The sequence below is a fragment of the Episyrphus balteatus genome, chromosome 3 (assembly GCF_945859705.1).
Source record: "Episyrphus balteatus chromosome 3, idEpiBalt1.1, whole genome shotgun sequence".
Lineage (NCBI taxonomy): Eukaryota > Metazoa > Arthropoda > Insecta > Diptera > Syrphidae > Episyrphus > Episyrphus balteatus.
Genome location: NC_079136.1, coordinates 49,335,412 through 49,354,801, shown reverse-complemented (window position 1 = coordinate 49,354,801; position 19,390 = coordinate 49,335,412).

The window sequence follows — 19,390 nt, the reverse complement described above, 5'->3', positions numbered from 1 at the left end:
ATTGTAGTTGTTGTTTTGTTAAGTTACCCTTGTTTTTCTTGCCTACAAGGGATTGGTTTTATTTATATTTTTTTTTCTATCCACCCCCTCAAGTCAATGCTCCGACTAATTACTACAAATTATTAATGTCAGCTCAACATAAAAGCACAATAGCCTTTGGCGTAGAACAAAAATAAGAAAAAAACAAAAACAAAACAACAAAAAAAGTTCACACGACAAAAAAAAGGACCAAACCAAAAATGTATGTTAGTTTGAGTACAAATTTAATTGCGTGAGCTAGTAGCATTTACCAGGATACAAACAATTCGTTATTCTTCTACTTCTTCTGTATTTGTTTTTTTTTTTTTTTCCTACCAACTAACTGGTGACTCCATTGCCAAACCCAAAAGTAAGTTATTGAAATTAATCAAGTGATTAGGATATATTTTCCGCTTGATTATTGAGTCCTTGAAACTTTTAGTTTGGCTTTATTTTGTTGCTGGTAGCCCAGCGATTATACCTGACTTTATTGTTGCTTATAGTTATTCCGAGTATCCAACATGAAATGGCATTAATGAGAGTTGAATTAAAAATCCAATTAGATTATGTTATTAATGGTCCCATTGCCAAGTCAGAGAGATGAATAGACAGAAAGAGACAGACTGTAAATGGGAATTCGGAGGTGAAAACCAGGTTAAATATGTGATTTTTAGATGGTATACAAAAAGGAGGTGGATTTGAAGGTGGAATAGAAGGTGGAAAAATTAGAATTCCTTGAAAGAATCAGGCCAAGAATGTTGATGATGATGATGATGATGTTGCGTAAGACAGAAGCTAGCAATATAATCAAAATTGAACTTGGATTTTTTTTTTGTATTCTTCTGGGCGTGTGATAGGTAGGTTTGTATAATATTAAGGTGGGAACTTGAAAAAGTAATTTATTACAAAGCTATACTGTTAATGCGAAATGAAGACAGTTTATTATACTCTCGAAGTTGGTTTAAAGACCACATGATGTCTTGGGTCTTGACCAATATCCCTCATGTAACTAATTAAAAAGTTTTTTTTTGATGTTATTAATTTGATTTGATTTAATAGTAAACTTTTGTTTGAAAAATCGATGTTCGTTCTATTCAAGGTCATAAAAAACTTGCCAAATTTAATGCAGTCTTAAAGATTTACGTGTATCTAAATAAATGTGTCTGAAAGTAATTAATGTTGTCATAAAAAGAAACATAATGAATAAAAATTACTAGTCAAAGACCATATCCAAGGTTACTCTTGACAGGATTATCTAAATAGCGGAGATAGCTGAGCTGAATATCAAAAATTGGCGCTATCGTTACAATTATTATTGTATTTGTATCTTGCAACTACTCTTAAAATTTACTTAACTATTTTTTTTTTTAATTTACCTATGAATTTGGTGTTTCCATAGTTGGAACATGTTTGCTGATAAAACATTTCTAGGAGTTTTTTTTTAGTTAAGTCTCAGGCACAAAAATCTTTATGTAATTTAACTTAAAATTTTAGGTTTGAGCTGCTCAAGAAAGTAGCTAGGCATTTAAAAGTCTGGTGTTCACAAGATTTTGGGAAAAAACAAGTCTATGGACAAGGAAAACACCCCAAACTTGCCACAGACTTGTCAAATCGACTCTTCTTGATCGAATGGTGTATGATGGTGGCTAAAAGGCTAAAAAAAGTTGATTAATCGAAAAATAAAGAAAATCGAAACCGTCCAAAACCTAATTCCAAAACCTAATTCGAGAAATACGATCAACACTACGAAAAATCGAAGGCAATGGTCCATTGAGTGGACTTTAAATGTATTTTTCGACATCAAGGGGAATTTTCAACTTGGTTATTTGATTTCAAATGGCAGCTTTTTCATTTCAAATAAGTGGACGTATGTTGCTTTGAAAGTAAACAATCTTACCTATTGCACACAGAAAAATAATTTAACATAGAGCTTTTTTCGATGGGTTGAAAAAAAATGTGGTTAAATTATCGTTATCTCGGTTAAAAACTACGTAATTCTTGTTGCTAAAATCAACAGCAGGTTCTATATTAGTAAACTCCCTCTGTTAGTTTAACACGAGATTTAGGTTGTTCTTAACCCTCTACTGCATGAATTAATATTAACGAACGAAAAAATTAAAAAATTGCTTTACATGGGTTCTTTGGGTTGTTTCCAAACGGTTTTCATAAAAAAAAATTTTTTAAATTAATTTGTTTACAAAATTTGCTTATAATCCAAATTTGGCTTCGTATGCAATGCAATTTGCTGCCTAGGAACTTTTTATAGAACGTTTAAGCCCCTACAAGAAAACATCTTGCTAATTTAAAAATATTGAATTTTCAGTGAATTAGAAAATTTTGAAAAGTAAAACTAAAGTAAAATAAATACATTGCACTACAAAAGGTTAAGAATTAATTCAAATTTGGCTCATTTTAAGACATGGAACCGAGAAAAGCAATTTGTTTTTGTCCGTTATAAATTTTTTCTGGTTCACATTCTTTCCACTGTCGAAGTAAGTCTTTGCTCCAACATTTTCACCCACTCCCAGATCTTACAAAAACTAAAAAGTAATAAAATGATTGAAAAATATTGTAGGTGAGCCCCCCTCCCCCTAAAATTTGTGTGGTTATGCCGCTGGAAATGGGGTTAACATGAGAAAAATGTCCATTTCTGAAGTAAAACATAGCTTCCAAGCAAAATAACAATGTAAAGAAACAATATTTTCCAACATAAAAATTTAATAAATTGTGTAGATTTACAACCCCTTAATGCATACGAAGCCAAATATGGCTTCCGTACTTTTTGCCCTCCCAAGACCAGGCCAATAATTTTTTTTCAACAAAAATTGGTTCATAGCATACACAATTAGACAATCGATCTAAAATAATCATTTTTAGCAAAAAAAACAAAACCGACTTCCATGGATCAAAACTGGGTTTATGGTTTCTAAAATAGTTCCTATGGCAAAAAATGGGACCACACTGCAGCCACCAGCTATCCAATACAAAACGAATTATCAAAATTGGTTCACTCAGTCCAAAGTTATGCGGTAACAAACATAAAAAAAAAAAAAAAAAAAAAAAAATACAGACGAATTGAATACCTCCTCCTTTTTGGAAGTCGGTAATAAATTTTTAATTCCACTTTACATTAAAAACAAACGCAGTAATTATCACTTAAAGTATGATATATTCTACACTTCTAAAATCATTTTTTTTTAAATCAACTTTTTTGCAAATTTCTTTACATATTCTTGTAGGAAATTGAACGCTCTACAAAAAATTCCTTGGAATCAAATTGAGTGCTTTAACCAAACCAATGCCCACTGATTTCAGTAGTTTTCTTATCGACTACTCGTATTAGTCGGAGAGGCGACCGTCGAGTTACTTAGCTCATAAGGTTAGAGGTTAAAATTGGTGTCAAATGAAAGATAAATTGATACTGAAAATAAAAAAATAGGGTTGCCACTTCTAAAATGGGAACTTCCATGTGGCAACCCTATTTGAAAGGAAAAATTGTCACATAACTAATACATTCATATCTTTGTTATTTGGCCAGATAAAAGTTTTTTTTTAAATGCCAAACGAAAGTCAAAATATTAAAAAAAAATAATAAAATAATATAAAGAACGTAACCCTACAAATGTGGCAACCCCATTCAAATGAATACAACACTGACAAAAATCTTCTTTGCAGAAAACAGTATAACTTTTTATGCACTAGAAAGCTAAACTATACGCCATATTTTAGATAATACTCCCTTCTATCTAAAAAATGTCGGGTGCCACCTCGCAAATGCAGACAAGTACTCGGCAACCCTACTCAAATGCTAAAAAACGCAAAAATCACTTGTTTTTTGGCCAAAGTGTATAATATTTGACCGAGTTAAAGGCTGTAAAATACATCATGTTTAGCTAAGACTCTCTTCTATCTAAAAAATGTCGGGTGCCACCCCGCAAATGTAGACAAGTACTCGGCAACCCTACTCAAATGCTAAAAAACCCAAAAATCACTTGTTTTTTGGCCAAAGTGTATAATATTGGCTAGAGTTAAAGGCTATAAAATACATCCTGTATAGCTTAGACTCTCTTCTATCTAAAAAATGTCGGGTGCCACCCCGCAAATGTAGACAAGTACTCGGCAACCCTACTCAAATGCTAAAAAACCCAAAAATCACTTGTTTTTTGGGCAAAGTGTATAATATTTGATCGAGTTAAAGGCTGTAAAATACATTATGTTTAGCTTAGACTCTCTTCTATCTAAAAAATGTCGGGTGCCATCCCGCAAATGTAGACAAGTACTCGGCAACCCTACTCAAATGCTAAAAAACCCAAAAATCACTTGTTTTTTGGGCAAAGTGTATAATATTTGATCGAGTTAAAGACTATAAAATACATCATGTTTAGCTAAGACTCCCTTCTATCTAAAAAATGTCGGGTGCCACCTCGAAAATGCAGACAAGTACTCGGCAACCCTACTCAAATGCTAAAAAACCCAAAAATCACTTGTTTTTTGGGCAAAGTGTATAATATTTGATCGAGTTAAAGGCTGTAAAATACATTATGTTTAGCTTAGACTCTCTTCTATCTAAAAAATGTCGGGTGCCACCCCACAAATGCAGACAAGTACTCGGCAACCCGAGTACTTGTCTGCATTTGCGGGGAGGCACCCGACATTTTTTAGATAGAAGAGAGTCTTAGCTAAACATGATGTATTTTACAGCCTTTAACTCGATCAAATATTATACACTTTGGCCAAAAAACAAGTGGTTTCTGCGTTTTTTAGCATTTGAGTAGGGTTGCCGAGTACTTGTCTACATTTGCGGGGTGGCACCCGACATTTTTTAGATAGAAGAGAGTCTAAGCTATACAGGATGTATTTTATAGCCTTTAACTCTATCCAATATTATACACTTTGGCCAAAAAACAAGTGATTTTTGGGTTTTTTAGCATTTGAGTAGGGTTGCCGAGTACTTGTATACATTTGCGGGCTGGCACCCGACATTTTTTAGATAGAAGAGAGTCTAAGCTATACAGGATGTATTTTATAGCCTTTAACTCGATCAAATATTATACACTTTGCCCAAAAAACAAGTGATTTTTGGGTTTTTTAGCATTTGAGTAGGGTTGCCGAGTACTTGTCTACATTTGCGGGGTGGCACCCGACATTTTTTAGATAGAAGAGAGTCTAAGCTATACAGGATGTATTTTATAGCCTTTAACTCTATCCAATATTATACACTTTGGCCAAAAAACAAGTGATTTTTGGGTTTTTTAGCATTTGAGTAGGGTTGCCGAGTACTTGTATACATTTGCGGGGTGGCACCCGACATTTTTTAGATAGAAGAGAGTCTAAGCTAAACATGATGTATTGTACAGCCTTTAACTCGATCAAATATTATACACTTTGGCCAAAAAACAAGTGATTTTTGGGTTTTTTAGCATTTGAGTAGGGTTGCCGAGTACTTGTCTACATTTGCGGGGTGGCACCCGACATTTTTTAGATAGAAGAGAGTCTAAGCTAAACATAATGTATTTTACAGCCTTTAACTCGATCAAATATTATACACTTTGGCCAAAAAACAAGTGATTTTTGCGTTTTTTAGCATTTGAGTAGGGTTGCCGAGTACTTGTCTGCATTTGCGAGGTGGCACCCGACATTTTTTAGATAGAAGAGAGTCTAAGCTATACAGGATGTATTTTATAGCCTTTAACTCGATCAAATATTATACACTTTGGCCAAAAAACAAGTGGTTTCTGCGTTTTTTTTGCATTTGAGTAGGGTTGCCGAGTACTTGTCTACATTTGCGGGCTGGCACCCGACATTTTTTAGATAGAAGAGAGTCTAAGCTATACAGGATGTATTTTATAGCCTTTAACTCGATCAAATATTATACACTTTGCCCAAAAAACAAGTGATTTTTGGGTTTTTTAGCATTTGAGTAGGGTTGCCGAGTACTTGTCTACATTTGCGGGGTGGCACCCGACATTTTTTAGATAGAAGAGAGTCTAAGCTAAACATAATGTATTTTACAGCCTTTAACTCGATCAAATATTATACACTTTGGCCAAAAAACAAGTGATTTTTGCGTTTTTTAGCATTTGAGTAGGGTTGCCGAGTACTTGTCTGCATTTGCGAGGTGGCACCCGACATTTTTTAAATAGAAGGGAGTATTATCTAAAATATAGTGTTTAGTTTAGCTTTCTAGTGCATAAAAAGTTATACTGTTTTGTTCAAAGAAGATTTTTGTCAGTGTTGTTTTCATTTGGATGGGGTTGCCACATTTGTAGGGTCACGTCCTTTATATTATTTTATTATTTTTTTTTTATTATTTTGGCTTTCGTTTGGCTTTTCAAATTTTTTTTTATCCGGCCAAACAACAAAGATATGAATGTATTAGTTATGTGACAATTTTTCCTTTCAAATAGGGTTGCCACATGGAAGTTCCCATTTTAGAAGTGGCAACCCTATTTTTTTATTTTCAGTATCAATTTATCTTTCATTTGACACTAATTTTAACCTCTAACCTTATAAGCTAAGTAACTCGACGGTCGCCGCTTGGACTATATGCATCGCGATTTGGATACGATTATCTTTTAAACATTTAAAGCAATCAATTTGATTCCAAGGAAGTTTTTGTAGAACGTTTAAGCCCCTACAAGAATATATCTTAATAATTTGAAAATACTGAATTATTTTCAGTGAATTAAATTAAGTAAAAAGTGTTTTTATAATTTTTTTTTAATTTGACCTCGAATATCTTTAGAATGGTTAGATTAATGAAAAAAGTTACTAAGACATTTTTTGTGCAACAATCTATTTCCTACAAGAATATGTCTTGCGCGTTTGATTATTATAATTTTTAAATTTGTTACAAAATTAAGAACAAAAAACGGATTTTGAAGGATTGTCTCGATTTTTGGACCTCAAATATCTATTAAACGGTTAGGTAAACGAAAAAAGTGTATAAGGCCTTTTTTGTAGAGCGTTTAATTTCCTACAAGAATATGTAAAGAAATTAGCTAAAAAGTCGATTAGTAGAAGCTTGATGTAAAAATATAAAATTGCGAAGCGGAGGACCTTATCATTAATATTAAGAGCTCATATTTGTCGTGTATATTCTAGAGGTGTCTAGTAAACGATTTTTCGGAGTACTAAATAAAAATAAAAGAATTTCGATTTTTTTGACCCACTGGGGTGTATGAGTATAGTAACCTAATGTTGTTTGTAATTACATTAGGTACTATTTCATGTGCAAGTGCATCTAATGCTAACTGGCAACGTATTATATTGATTATATTAGTTACAGGTACAGTACATATTTAAAAATTGCCCTTATGCTTTCTCGCGCGTTGATCTACACCCATTGATTTAATATATCAAACGCTTTAGTTGGAAAATATATTTTCTTACATTTGGTTTTTTCTAGTTGCTTTTTTCTGAATTCCTCCACTCGCCAATTGAAAAAAAATCAAAAGAAATGAAACCTATCGAAAATTCTGATACTGGGATAAAATTTTGATATGTATGTTGAATTTTTAGGGAAATAAAGAATCCAAGTGTCCAAATAAAGACTTTAAGAAATTTGGCAAAGATGTTATATTTATTATGCATCTAGGTTAAAATGACTTCGTAAAAATTTATAAAGTGGAATTCTGTTTTATCAGAGTGTACAAACTTTTACAAAAAGAGCGAAATTGATAAAAAAAAAAGAAAAAAATAATTACTTCCTTTGTAAACCACAAGTCACTTAAGAATAGTAAATTATTGAAAAAGTGCATATTTAACACCATAATGACAGATAATTATCAATGATGAAATATTGATTACAGAGATATTACTCAACTTCAAAAAAAATTAACGTTACTACTATAATATTCACTTCTCTCTAACCTCTCTCCGTATACACAATTCATTATTCCTGCCTTATAATGCAGCACTCAATTTAAATTACGCCGCACATAATTCCATTCCCATTAGTATCCATCCATTTTGTTGATATTTATTACTTCATGCGTGCATTTCCTTTTTCCTTTCAATGAAAATTAAAAATGCAAAAAAAAAAATGCAAAAAAAAACTAATAACTTTCAACTTTTAATTAAAATGTCAGTGTCAGAGTACTGGTATACATATGACGGACGAGGACTTTTACCAACTGCTGCTATAAGTTCATCCGATTGGAATATTAAAATTTTTGAAAATCCTTTGATAAATTCAAAAAGTTACTAAAACTTCAAGTGTATCTATGATATGGCAACATGCAAAATTGGTATGTTTTTGCAAACTCAAAACGCAATACGATTGACTTTAATCCTCTTGATGATATAGTTCGATTACAAATCAAAAGTCTTTCTCTCTTTCAACATTTAGCCTGTCAAAGCATATTTTTCAAATGCAATATAGCTTCAAATGTAATGGGGCAAGTTTGAGCTAGCTGGCATTTGTTTTTTGTTTTTTTTTTTTTTGTTTTTAGAAAATTCCAATCATCATCCGTTAACTGTCATCATTTGTCATTTTTTTCGAAGAGAAAACACTTTTTCGCTCATCATTCATCACCAAATCACTTCAGTCGACGACTTTGTCACTCTTTCGTTTGTGTGGGAGACATCTTTAAAAGTCACTTTTACCTGCTGTGTTCCATAGTATTCGATGGGGGTTGGGGGTAGTATTCAACCCCCTTTGGCATTTATGCTGTTGGAGAATTTCTCATGTCAATTTAGAACACGTGTTCTTCGTCGTTCTCCCTCTCAGTCAAATCAGAGTGAATAAGTACCTGCCATTAGGTTTGTATGCAGGTGTGTCTACTACATTATAAAGGGAAGGGTTGTTTTTTTTTTTTTTTTCTGCCACACATGCGACACACTGACACGAAAACTCACCCTTCCGTACCTTCTTCCTTTTTCTGTATTCACAATAGAAACCATGACCAGAACCAGGACCACGATGGTACAATAAAAAAACCATTTCAACTTTAATGAAAAACAATTTTACCGGGAAACTCTCCTCTCAATCTCAACACTCACAACATGACAATCAAACAATGGGCCAAAGTAGCGAGTGAGTTGATAAAATGGATGTTATCATGAAAATGGATGAAAACATACAAAAAAAAAAAAGGAAAAATGAACAGGAACAGAATTGAAGGGTTTTGGGAAGGATTCTTCAAGGAAAATCAATTCGTAAAATATCAAAAGTGGCATCACAAAATGAGTACCCACTTTATTATGTGCGGTACCCGAACCATATGAACCATATCTGTCTCTCTTTCGGAGTTTGGTGGTGATGATGGAAAAGGATGTCAAACCCTTTTTTTTTTTTCGTTGTATTGTTCCCTGTAATAAAAGAAAGTATAAAATACCTTTTTTCCTTCAGCTTTTCTCTACTTAATAGGACTTGTTTCTCTCTTTGATTGATGTGTGTTCTTTGGCAAAAATGAATGTGATGAAGTTTTTGGTTTGAGCATCATCGGGGACATCAATATTTAGGTAGATAAGTATAAATATACTCTCTCTGAAGAGCCGGGTCCAAATAAATAGGTTTTAAGTGCGTGGAAGGGAGGGTTTTATTGTATTATTCTTCATCTTTTTTTTTTTTTTCTACTAACGACAACGGGGGAATAGGTTCAATAAACAAAAGTGTTTTGATAAGACAGACAGAATTGACTCAAGAAAGTATTCGAACATAATGATGTTTGTTGAGAAATATGTTGTGGGTAAAAAGGACTTTGGTCAATTCAAGTTAATTGAGTTCTTTTTTCTGTCGAAAAAGAAAAAAATTTGACGAAGAATAATGTGTGATAGTTTTTTGAGATTGATGCAGAACGGTGTAACTAGTAGAAAAACTCCAAAATAAGTTTGGATATTTTTCAACGAAAAAGTAAGGCGATGAAATTGAAAAGATTTTGAAGAAGTTTTGTAGTGAAGGTTATGATTGATCTTGAGGCTTATAAAGCTTAAAGGGCCAAAATACTATTTGAAGCCTTAAAATTTGTCACTTTAGATGAATTTCACTTTTATTGAGGAAAAAGTACAAATTGTGAATAAAAAAACTATTTACGTAAGTAACAAAGTAGAATATAAACCAAATTTTGTTCGAATTGTTCGCAAATGACGGTAACATTGTGGTCTTGGTAACGCACTTGGTTTTTATATAAAATATGGATGTTTCAGAACACCATTCTTATAATATAAAGATTAATTTCTCGTACTATCTCGTAAACAACACGATGTGTTCCCAGGAAGGCACAAAATCTTAACTTTCCTGCGTTACCATTAGTAAAGAAAAATCTAAACGTTACTGTAGTTAAATTTAATAAACCTCATTTTATTAAACTTGCTGTAACCCTTCAAATAAATGAAAGCAATTGCTCAGTTGGAATAAGATTAACGAATATCGAGCTTCAATGTAGCTAAAAGAGGTACAGAAGTGCGTTACCACTGAGTTACTAAATTTGTGAAATAAGTTTTGACGAAATTTATTTTATTGTTATTCTCATGCAGATTTTTGCCAATAGTTTTTAGTGTTTTTTCTATTCCTTTACAAAATAATTAGATACTAACAACTGCGTTACTTCTCCGAATAGTTACCACAAAGAATAAATTGGAAACAAAGTTGTTTTAGATATATTTTAAATTTATTAAATTTAACAAATTTTATGTACAACGAATTTTAACAAGGAAACATTCTAACTCATTTACTGTGTTACTGCGTTACTTTTTTCCGCAATTTTTCATACAGCTTTGTTTAAATGAGTTACCATAAAGAATAAATTGGAAACGCAGTTGTTTTATGTATATTTTAAAGCTATTAAATTCAACTTTATGTACAACGAACTCTAAGAAGGTAACATTCTTACTCAAGTACGGTACTCAATTTAAAACTGCGTTACTTTTTTCCGCAATGTTTATAGCTTTTTTTTATAATATTTGGGATTCGGATTATTTAAGAATATTTTACCTTAATCAATTTATCATCATAATTTGAAGTTTCTAACCCTCCGTTTCAGAAAAGTTATAGTTGATAAGTTGGTTATTGGTAACGCAGTGAAATAAACTATTAAGAATTTAAATGAAATTAATGCTTCCCTTTTTAATCAAATAGGAGGCTAAGATTAATTTTCTCCGTGATCCAGATCAGAGCATTAATCTATTTGCGTTACAACAAAACCAGGATTTCACTTTGTTCTTGTAACGCAAATGAATACAGTGATGTGATCTTGATCCAAGAGAAAATAAAACATAGCTATTGTTACTATTTTTAAGAATAATATAAAAGAGATTTTTATATGATTTAATAATTAAAACTAAAATTTATAGTAGGTAAGTAACGCAGTTCTTTTATTTTATTATTAGATATTGATAATTTCATTGCCATTCTATAAAAGAATATACAACTTTAATTATTTGTTCCTTAAAATTTCAAAATTTTTCTATTTTTGCCAGAGAAGTTGTTCCTTTCATCAGAATACCTAAATTGGTTTCAAATAAAATATCTAAAGAATAAAAATTCCAAAAGAAAGAGAGAGAGAAAAATAAAATATCCATTTGACCATAACCATTTTGCCAATATAGCATGCTGAGTCAACACTCACAATATTTGACCTGTTCGATTTGAGAATTCAACTAAAAGCTATTAAATTTAATTATACTTTTTTTATTGGTATTAGTTTAAGGATGAATTTGGTCAACATGTGATATAAAAATGTATATGTGTTGTACACTCTACAAATGACCGTACATTCCATTCCATGACAAGTTAGAATGTTATGTATTAAATGTGTATAAGTGTATATCAATGGGTAGCTTGACCATGACCAGACCATGTTATACGAGACTTTGTTATAATAACTTTTGTTCAAATTGAGGAGGATGGACATCTCATGCCGGAAGAAACTAAAGAACTTTTAATGCCACAAAACAAAATCTTAACTTCCGCCCCCGAAAATTGCGGTTGTTTATTTTTTTTTCTTTTTCTTTCATTTTTGTATGTTTTTTTTTTTTTGTTGTTGTTGTTGTATTTTTGACGGAAAACGACCCTTAATACAAGGTATGGGAGATAATGTTCAAAATTATCAGACGTTGTTTGAATTAAAAGGAAGGAAGACAAAGTACTTCAATGATTTTTTTTTTTTTATTTTTAAAGGCAGTTATTTTTTTTTTTTTTTTGTTGTTGGAAAGTAAAAATAAAAACGTGACGAGGGTTCGTAAAATCTTTTAAGATCTCTACGAAATCGACTGAAAGGTGAAAAAATTATTGTCAAGAATAAAAAATAAGTAAACTTTAAAAATAAAAAAAAAAACAACAACAAATTTCTTTACAAATAAATTGAATTGAATGACAAAAAAAGCAGAATAAAACAATGGTGGGATGAAAAAGAGGTTTTATGGTTTACGTTTTTTTTTTTGTTTTGGTATTTGACGGAATTACATCTAAAGTTGAAATAAATTAAATCATTAAATACAAAATAATAAAAAAAAAAAACAAATTTAAGTATAAAAATAAAAACCATAAAATTAAATTATTTATTTTTATCCTCGTATTTAGAGCTTCTTTTTTTCAAGTCTTCAAAAAAATGTTAAGAAATTTAAGATCTAAAAAAAATATAGACGAAGGAAACTCAAATTTCAATTTGATTGTGACTACCTTTTTAATGAAATATAAAATTCAATCGGTAATCAAAGCCTATATAACAGAGATAAGGATGACGACAGTAATGATGATAAGGATAACATAGTAAAGGTTATAGGTTGTCTATAGAAGAAATCCAAGCCTAATACTTAAGCTTTAATTAAATTGTCTATAGGAAAAAGGAAAAGAATGATTGGAATGAACGCACGTTTTTCAATTTCAAATTTTCTTTATGTTTTTTTTTTTTTAAGTGAAATGTATGTATACTTTTCTATTTGACTTCATCAGTTTATTTACTTTAGATGCGTTCTCATAATCTTTGCCAAGGAATTCAATTTGATAATATTCCTTTTAAGTCCAATTTATCGATTTTGTTCAGTACCGACTTTAAGATAAAACTTTTAGGGAGAACGTACAAATTTAAATCTATAAGACAGTAAATTTACCAAGTCTTAGTGAATTAGTTTTTTTTTTGGTAAACATTTATTATTGCAATTACCTATTTTCTAGAGTTTTTTTTTTTTCAATAAAAAAAATTAGATATTTTTTTTTTTAATCAAGAATTAGTTATAATTTGGATTTTTAAGAAGTCTCTTTAGTAACTTAAAAAAAAAAATGATTTTATAACTACTTGAACACCGTTTAAAGGATGATTTTGAAAACAAAACGAAGTTTTATCTTTGATATATAATTTTAAGCCGTTTTTAAAGAAAATAGTTTTTTTAAATATACCTACCTAAATTTTTTAAAGAAGTTAAAAAAAATGTACCTATAACATTAAAAAAAACTAATCAACCCGTTTTCATAAAATTGATTTTTCAAATTTAAAAATCCAAAATTGTGGTTTTGGAAATTTTAAAATTCTTAACATTACGACCAATGAAACGCTTTTGTAATTTTTTTTTAGGCTAAGTCAGCTTATTCTAGGGTGATTTTTGTAATATTCCACACAAAAATTTTAAACAAAATCGGTGGATTTCTATTCTATTTTGGTTACATAGCAGGCACCTTTTGTCTATGTTTGTCCTCTCAAATCTTTCAAAAACATTTTTTGAGAAAGTTATTTTTTACTTATAGGAATTTGAAAAATCAATTACTATCGTTTTTCATCCTTGAGTTAGTTAGAAATACCAAAAACAATAATCGTCTGTCCATGCTTCGTTTAGGAAATATTAAAAATTAAAAAAAAAAAAACAATTTTTTATAGAAACTTTCATACAAAACATCTTTTTTTACTTTTTGTTTCTATGTAGTTCAGGCTTTAATCTCCAAACAAGATTTGTTTTCAAAAATTCAACCAGCAGTCGTTTGTTTACTGTGAGAAATGGTCCACCTTACGTTATTCAGATATTCAAAAAAATAATATTTGCATTGAAAAATCCATAGTCCTCAAAAACCCCCAAAATTTTTGGGAATTTTAGAAAAAAAAAATTATATTTTGTATGAAAGTTTTGTTTTTGTTTTGTTTTTTTACATTTTCTAAACGGAAGGTGGATAAACGATTTTTGGTATGTTTCAAGAAGTGGACACACAATTATAATTGGCTTTATACACCTCTATCTCTAAATTTGAGCGTTTTAGACAATTTTTAATATTTCAGACTTCCTAAAAATCATGAAAACTTTAAACAAATTAGCAAACACAAATAAAGAAAATCCATGAAATATGCGTTTCAATACAAATATGTATAATTGAAAGTCTAAGGTTGTAAAAATTTCCTTAAAAAATATTCGTGACCAAACGTACTTTTGAACATGCAACTTGGCTTCCTTTTTTTATTTAAAAAAAAAAAATCGCCCCACTTGTAAAACCTAAATTCGAAAGGTCACATCCTCGACCAACATTTTTATTTCACACAATAATACGCTTCTAATTTGTACCCAATCGCACTCTCTAACTTTTCCATTCTACAAACCGGAAACTATGCATAGTGTAGAAAAAAATCTATCCACTATCAAATATAAATCACGTAACAAATGCTAACAAAAAAAAAATTCCAACAAATAGTAAATGTATATATCAAAGGACTATTAATCAGAATATTGTCACACGAAAAAATGTGTTTCCTGAATCGCGTAACGCAAAAAAAAAGAAAAATGAAAAATGAATGAAAAAAAAAAAAAAAAACAGAAAAAAAACTTCACCAAAAGGTCAAATATTATACAAAAAATCCTTAATTCGCATACAAATTCGAAAAATACCTCCACGACAAGGACAACAACGATGCTTGTTCGTGTTTACTCAGAACTCGAACAACATCCAAAACAAGAATTCACAATCAACAAAGTTACGTAACGATCGATTAATGTTTATCGACTGTAAAATTGAATTCATGCCACGCATACCGAATTCAAAATATCCTTTTCAAGGCATAGCAAAGAAAAAAAATTTATAAGGACTTCAAAATAGAAATAAAATCAAACGAAAATCCCCCACTCTTTTGGAGGGGGGTAAGAAATTGTACAACTTTGGTAGAACTCAAAGTCAAAAAGGTAAATGCAAAATTGTTTACATCCTTCTACTGAACTGCTGCATGACAGGATACGTGAGCTGAGTGTGTACCTTTATTTTCCTTGCAAGACCCATTTAAATGCTACACGAGATATTGTAAAGGTGGTCACTATATATACTTATACTCTGCCTCAACCTTATAATCATTTACATGGATATGGAGCAGAAAGTTTATGAATTCTAGAAATTGACCAAGATAAGCTCCATGCACACAATAAACCCATGCACAAAATTATATACCAGGTAAAAGTAGCTAACAGAAAATATCCTTATACTCTTGGCAGGACTCACTTACATGGACATCCGTGTCGTAAGGCGATAAAGGTGATTCGTGCGTTAAAGGAACTGGAATTGCAATTGCCTTGGCTAAAGTCTTGATGAGGGCGGGCTCTGTATCTATAATACACAGTAGAGAGATGGTTGTGAAGTTAAGTGGTTTGTGTATTGGAAGAATTGGACAGCCAGTGTACTACTGCCAAGTCGACCTAGAGAATGACTATAAGTACGTGTGGGCTTGATGTGTTATGGAAATGAGAGACCCAATTGCAGTATTAGTTTCGGAATAATATTACCAACATTCGGAATTACTTATCCACATAAACACAAAGAACATTTAGGGAAGGACGAGATTGGCGAGATGGATCTGGATGTGGGGAAGGTCTAATGTTAATGCTATGTCCTTTAGGGGATGGCAGAGAGGTACTATATACTTTGTAAACAAAGCGGAAGCTAGAAAATGAGAAAATTGTCCAAAATGTTTGCTTTTAATGTCTGCTAGGTATAGTTTTGTAAGGTCCCGGTATTCGGTGTGTTAGCTTAGGCTGTGTGCATACAAATACAACAAAATAAAGGCTCAGTGAGGACAGTTCAGATTGTAACTTGATCTGTTTTCTAATTATAAAATAAGGCGGGGATACATAGATAAATGCCTTGAGGCAGGAACTTTCGTAAGAGAGATTATTGCCTAAGGCAAGTTGATAATCGTTTTGTGGGTTTTGTTTGTTAATAAACTGTGGAACAGTTGAAAATCTCTAAGAGAAAAAAATCTGAAAGACATTTCATTAATTCAGTTGTAAATTACACCTCTTTTAAAAGGTTATAATGAGCGTTGGGCGCCATTTTTTTTTTTTTTTAATTTTAATTTTATATAAAACTATTTATTTACTTAAGTTGTATAAAACTAGGACATGTGACTTAATCATGCATTTTATTTTTTGTTCATCAATAGAAAGTCTTTCACTATGGCAAATATGCGAAGCCTTACAAATTGCCAATATTCTCTGTTGATGATGATATAAGCAGAAAAAAAAAATAAATATTCATCCTTTTCAAATGGAAAATGATATGAGTGTGTAAATATTATGAATGGCTTCAAAAAGAACTACACTTTTCAAAAATATAAAAAAAAAAATTGAAAAGAAAAAAATCATTTGACATACAAATTCGCTTTTCAATAATTTATTTTTCAATTCAATTTCAATAATAATTGCTCACATGCCATGGATATTCTGCTAAATTGAATAAAAAAAAAAAAAAAAAACACCATCACCTATCAAAGCACAAGCAGACACTCGAGTTTTTTTTTTTTCAAATTGAATTTACATATATTATACCTTTTCAATACTTTTAGATACATTTTTCAAAGCAATAGTAATGAAAACTGAAAAAGAAAATATCAATTTTTTTTTTCAATAACATTTTAAAATTTTTTATTGGCAACAAATATATGTATGTAACTATGCTTTGAAGTAATATGTGTGAAAAAATATATTTTTTTATTTTTGTGGAAATAAAAAAAAAAAATCGTAGGTATTCATAAAAACTCATACAGATACAAATCCCAGTAAAGAGGAAAAGCTCTTTTTATTAAGAATTCAGCTGAGCTTTAAATGAATCTTACTGAAGCTAAAACAACATTCAAGTCCTTTGCCTAAAAAGTTAGGAAAAAAAAGAGGTTGTCTGTAAAGTCGGTTTACTTACGATGATTTTACGTGATAACGTCGTCAGAAAATAGATTGTGTGCTTTTGTTTAAAATGAGTCAATTGAAGCGTTTACTTTTTTCAAACAATCATAATTTACAAGAAAAAGCTAAAAAAAATACCTTTTTTATTTTCTCATTATATTAGTTTTTTTTTTATTTTAAAAGCTTACAAAAATATTATGTAATTTAAAATTAAGAAGAAATTTCTTAAGAATAAAACCATTTTTAAATTTTTACAATGCGCAAAGAGTATAAAAATAATTTATTGAAAACAATAATTTTCATCAAAAAAAGCAAAAAAACATGAATTTTTATGTTCTCACGTCATTAATTCCATTTTTTTCCCTAACAACCTATACAAATTTTTATACCATCTAAAAGCTTATTGCCTTAGCTCAAAATAAATATATCGATCAGGTCTATGAGACATCTACAAAAAGAGCTAGAATTTTTTGAACTCGATCAAATTTCATTAAAAAAAGCAAACAAAAAAATATTTATTTTTATGTTCGCAGGCTATGTAATCAATTTTTTTGTTTGACAACCTATAAAAAATGTTTTTTCCAAGTTTTTTGATTTAACATTGTGTAGCTTGTAGTTAGTCTACCGTTATGTGTGATATACCAAATGAAAAGTAAAATCAGGATGCTCATGAAAGTTTAATCAAATTTCTATCTGCTCTTGGTCGAAAGTTATAACCTGTTGAATTCTAAAATTTTATTTTACCGTTATCTCAAAATTGTGTTTATGAAAATTATTGAAACTTCGCACACATATAGTCGTAGACATGGTCTATCATTGTTCCATGTACTTTATTCCTATATCTATTACAGAAAAAAAGATAAAAATAAAAAACGATGAAATTCGGTTAAAAACGTATTTTTTAAAAACATGTTTCTTCCGTTATTCAGTCAAAACTCACTAAACGTTTCCACGTTTTTGCACATGTATGCATAAAGCCAAAACCTACATGTCCTATAAGTTTGAGATCTGAAATTACCCAAAAATACCCCTAAAAACAAGGTGTTTTTCAAAAATTCATATTTCGAAACGCAGAGTGTTGGAAAAAAATCCGTATCAGACACCTAATTTTTTTTTCCCTCATCTTTCATAATGGCATCTTTAGAATTGTCAAAAAAAATTTCCTTTACCCAAAATCATCATTTTGTCATACCCCCAACACGTGTACAACATTCAAACAAAACGTTATAGCTTAGTTAAAAAATTTTTTTAGAATTTTTTCTTCAATGCAATTATTCTTAAGTTAATCTCATCTATCTATAGCAAATTAAAATCAATTCTCGTTTAGATTTCAGTCCAAATTTCATCTTTCCGTTTTACCCCTGTTTACCCTATTAAATGACGGAATTTTTAAAAATCCTTCATTTGGATTAAGCTTTAGGTTATTATCTTTCAAATAAGCTATAGAAGATTTTTGTATCTCTAATAGTTTATTTTTAATTTTGAATTGAAATTTTTTGCCGCACTGCGAAAGTGCGAGAGTGTAACGTTAGAAAATGGCGTCACTTTTTTGTGGTGGCTGCTATGGTTCATCGATTTATAAGACGTTATCACGTCAAAAAGCTTTTCCAAACATTTTGCAAGTAAATTTTCATATGCAGATTTTCTATCCACTGCAAAAAGGTGGCGTAACGGTTAGTATGATCAAGTGTTACAGTGTCACCTTTAAGATTCTGAGTTTATACCAATCTAACATTTTTGAGGAAATACATCTTAATGTCAAGTAGGAACTGATAAGTGATAAGTGATAGGTGATAAGTGATATATAATAGGTGATAGGATAGGTATTGGTGATAGGTGATCAATGATAAGTGATGAGTGATAGGTGTTAGGCGTTATGTGTTAGGTTGAAATTATAAGTGACAAGTAGGTAATAAGGAAAAAGTGATAAGTGATAAGTGATAGGTAATAGGTGATGGGTAAAGGTGATAGGTGATAAGTGATTGGTGAAGTTATAATTTATAAGGGATAAGTGATAAGTGACAAGTGATAAGTAATAAGAAGGTGATAGGCATATGTAATAGGTGATAAGTGATAGATGCTAGGTGCTAAGTGCAAAAGGAAGTTATATGTGATAACAAGTAACAAGGGACAAGTTAGAGGTAAAAGAGGTGAAAAGCATAGGTGATTATTGATAGGTGAAATTATAAGGGATAAGTTATAAGACATAAGGGAATTTAAAAAATCTACAAGGAAATCACTGTCAAGAGATTGGGTATTCAAAATTGTCAAGAATTGTAAGTTTTCTCCA